The following is a 4733-nucleotide window of genomic DNA, read 5'->3' as shown; positions in this document are numbered from 1 at the left end:
ATCTTCCCCTCTTATAGAGATATGGCGTGCACTAAGACTACCCAGCGCAAATCGACTGGACCTCATGGTGTGCCAGGACATCAGTTGGCCTCCCGACACAAAGGAAACAGTAGTGGCAGTAATGACCCAATTGGTGACCTGGAAGCCAATGTGGAATAACTCCGGTCAGAACTACGCCACAGGAATGGGGCACGTGAGTGGGATAGCCACCGTATTGCGGAGCTATCAGCCGAAGTGAGTCGTCTGCAGTACAAAATTTCAGAATGCGATACGGCCATCGGTTGGGCCACCAACTCGCGCTCTTTCTCTTGGGACTCTGAAGCGAAAGCTCTAGCCCACGTGGCTAAACTTAGCGCGTCTCTCGAAAACCTGTAGGCGTACTACAACACTTTGCACGAAGAAGTACATGTATTGTATGTTCGGCTGCACCCAGACGTGCCACTAGACGTTGATGCAATGGGAGTCGGACCATCGGGAATAGCTAATGAAGGACCTAATGGTGAGTTGGACCTTTTTAAGCCCCCTCCTTCCATGAACCTTGCTGACGAACGGTCTCCTGCAGCAGGCAATGGAGCAACGAAGGATGAAGAAGATTAGAGTAGTATAGTCTAAGTATCGTACTTATGTAAAATAAGTAGGAAAAGTTGAGTTGTATAAAGGAGTCTGTATAATTAGTACATTTTGGCAATGTAATATGATGGTGTATGTTGGCATGTAATATTTTCGAATGGTCTTTTGCCTCAGATGTCATCCCGGACTCGCGCACATGATGGTGCTGGGCATCCCGCGGTGGGGAGGACACTCCCAACCCGCCACCAGTACCACCGACTTTGGCCGAGGCTATCGCTGCCCTGGTCAACGCCACCGCTGATAATACACGCTTCTTGTGCGAAATGGCGGGCAACCAATTCCAACAGCACAGAGGCAAAGTTCCCCCTCAAGGACCGCATGATACTACCTATTTGGAATTCTTTGAGACTCGACCACCGCTCTTCGTTAAAGCAGAGGAACCCTTAGAAGCCGACGAATGGGTGAGAGTAATGGAACAGAAGTTTGGGTTAATTCAATGCACGGAGACGCAAAAGCCCCTGTTCGCCGCACAACAGCTAAGAGGGCCTTCTAGTACCTGGTGGGCAAAATTTTCAGCAATCCAGCCTGTTGGACATCAGATTACCTGGGAGGAGTTCAAGTTGGCATTCTGGGAGCATTATGTTCCAGAGGGAGTGCTCCAGATGAAGCTAGAAGAGTTTATCTGGTTGAGGCAAGGAGGAGATACGGTAATGCAGTATCTCAACAAATTCAACCACCTCTCTCAGTATACTATTGACCAGGTGGATACCGACTTGAAGAAGAAGAATTGTTTTATGAGGTGACTCAATGACAGGCTTCAGCGGAAAATGGCAACATGCTTGGACCTCACTTACTGTAAGGCTGTCAGTACAACACTGGCAGTGGAAGCCAAAAATGCGGGACATGGAAAATCAAAGGGGTTTGGAAGTGAAAGGTCAAATCAAGGGCCTGAAAAGAGAACTAGGTTGGTGATCCGACCATTTAATCAAAATCGTTCTTCGCCTCGCCCACCTTCATATCCATTCAAGCAGCCCATCTTTATTCATCCCACTATTGCCCCTGCTTCTAACAATCAACTGAGTGCCCCTGGTACTCGTTTCCCTGCCCTTCCCAGTTCTTCTAGTGGGTGCTTCAACTATGGAAAGTTCGGACATTTCATCAAGGACTACCCATATCCGAAGCAAAATAAATCCAACTTTCAACAGACTACTAGGAACTCAAATCACGGAAAGGGAACACGACCAACACTTCAACGGGCAAGAATTTCAAGAAAACTGGACAGGTCTATTATACCCAGGTGGCTATTACACCGGAGGGCGAACCAGTGATGATGGGTATGTTCCATGTTGCAAATCACCCAGAAATTATCCTCTTCGATTTTGGTGCATCACATACCTTCATAAGCAAGAATTTTGTGGAGAAATATTGCATACATTGCACTGAATCAAGGGAGGGATTTGTTATCCACTCACCTGGGGGATGAATCTTTACTAAGGAAGTAGTCTTCCATATACCAGTAACATTGGCCGGACGGGAATTTCTTACAAATATGATTGTTATAAAGGGGCAAGACATAGACGTAATTTTGGGCATGGACTGGTTAGCCCAGCATAAGGCCATCATCAATACAGACTTAAGGACCATTAAATTAAGCCATGGTCATGAAGAGATCCAGTTGTCCATCCCTGTAACTATCCCAGCCAAAGTCTCTGGACGAGTTTATGAGGCTATCGTACAAGAAATCCAGGATATTCCGGTGGTATGGGAATTTCTAGATGTCTTTCCTGAAGACTTGCCTGGGTTGCCTCCAGAAATGGATGTGAGTTCGTAGTGGTGTTCATTGATGATATCCTTGTATATTCCTAGAATGAGCAAGAGCATGAAGAACATTTGAGGAAAGTACTTCAGAGGCTACGAGATTGTCAGCTGTACGCCAAGCTTAGCAAGTGCGAGTTCTGGATCAGCGAAGTATCCAAAGAAGGTAACATCGGTTCTCGACTAGAAAGCACCGAAAGATGTCCGAGGAATCAAGAGTTTCATCGGAATGGCTGGTTACTATTGCGTTTCATGAAGGGTTTCTCCAAGATTGCTAGGTCAATGACAGCCTTGTTGGCGAAGAAGGTTGAGTTCAAATGGACCCCAACATCAAGAGTCCTTTGAGATGCTGAAGAAGAAGTTGACAACAACATCGGTATTGATTCTGCCAGATGTTTACAATCCATTCTCAGTATATTGTGATGCTTCGTACACTGGACTGGGAAGTGTGTTAATGCAGGAAGGGAAAGTAGTGGCATACTCGTCCCGCCAACTGAAGGTTCATGAGAAGAATTACCCCACTCATGATCTGGAGTTAGCAGCATGCACTGAAGACCTAGAGACACTATTTATATGGGCAGAAGTGTGATATCTACATGGATCACAAGAGCCTCAAGTACATATTCACTCAGTCAGAGCTAAACATGAGGCAGCGAAGATGGCTAGAGTTGATCAAAGATTATGAGCTGGAGATACATTATCATCTAGGCAAAGCAAATGTGGTTGTAGATGCTTTGAGCAGAAAGAGTCAAGTTAATATGTTGACCGCTCACCCGATGCCGTACGAGCTAGCAAAGGAATTCGATAGACTGAGTCTTGGATTTCTAAATAACACTCAAGGAGTGACAGTTGAGCTGGAATCCACTCTGGAGCAAGACATCGGGAAAGGTTAGAAAGACGATGAGAAGATCAACGAGATCCCGTAGCTGATCATAGATGGGAAAGGTCTAGATTTCCGTGAAGACGCAAAAGGAGTGGTATGGTCCAAGGATAGGTTGTGCGTTCCCGACATCAAATCGATCCGGGAGCTGATTCTCAAGGAAGCTCATGAGACAACATATTCTATACACCATGGTAGCGAGAAGATGTACCAAGACCTGAAGAAAATATTCTGGTGGTACGGTATGAAAAGGGAGATAGCAGAGTATGTTGCTAGATGCGACAGTTGTTAGAGGATCAAGGCAGAGCATCAGAGGCCCGCAGGTTTGTTGCAGTCATTGTAGATTCCTCAGTGGAAATGGGATGAGATCGGGATGGACTTTATAGTTGGTCTGCTCCGCACTCGAGCTGGTTATGACTCCATCTGGGTAGTAGTGGACCATTTAACAAAGGCGACCCATTTTATACCAGTCAAGACCACCTATAGCAGCGCAGGGTTGGCAGAATTATACATGTCTCGAATTGTGTGTTTGCATGGCGTTCCAAAGAAGATAGTATCAGACAGAGGCACCCAGTTCACTTCTCATTTTTGGCAGCAGCTACATGAAGCTTTGGGCACACATTTGAAGTTCATTTCAGCTTATCACCCGCAAACAGATGGTCAAACAGAGAGAACCAACCAGATTCTTGAAGATATATTGAGAGCTTGTGCTTTGCAAGACAAGTTAGGTTGGGACAAGAGGCTACCATATGTAGAATTCTCCTACAACAACAGCTATCAGGCCAGTCTGAGATGTCACCATTCCAAGCACTCTACGGGAGGAATTGCAGAACTCTGTTGCATTGAGACCAACCCGGCGAAAGGTAGGTGTTCGGTCCAGATATTCTGCTTGAGGCTAAAGAGAACATCAGAATGGTCCGAGAGAATCTGAAGACAGCGCAGTCTAGACAGCGAAGCTATGCTGACACCCGAAGAAGAGAACTGAGCTTTGAAGTGGGAGATTATGTCTACTTGAAAGTGTCACCCATCAGAGGAATTAAAAGGTTTGGAGTCGAAGGCAAGCTAGCACCTCGATACATCAGGCCGTACCAAATTCAAGCAAGACGTGGAGAAGTGGCATATCAACTCAGCTTACTAGAAAATCTGTCAGCCATGCATTATGTATTTCACGTGTCTCAGCTAAAGAAATTCTTGCGAGTACCAGAAGAGCAGTTGCCAACAGAGGACCTTGAAGTTCAAGAAGATTTGACTTACATTGAGAAGCCAACTCAGATTCTGGAGACAGTAGATCGGGTCACTCGGAGAAGCACCATCAGGATGTGCAAAGTCAGATGGGGCCATCACTCAGAAGAAGAAGCAACTTGGGAAAGAGAAGATGATCTGGGAGCCAAGTACCCTAAACTCTTTGCTAGCCAACCCTGAATCTTGAGGGCGAGATTCTTTTAAGGGGATAGGTCTATAACACCCT

The sequence above is a fragment of the Zea mays genome, chromosome 1, assembly GCF_902167145.1.
Source record: "Zea mays cultivar B73 chromosome 1, Zm-B73-REFERENCE-NAM-5.0, whole genome shotgun sequence".
NCBI lineage: Eukaryota > Viridiplantae > Streptophyta > Magnoliopsida > Poales > Poaceae > Zea > Zea mays.
The sequence above is the reverse complement of the archived record's forward strand: the minus strand, read 5'-3'. Positions refer to the sequence as shown.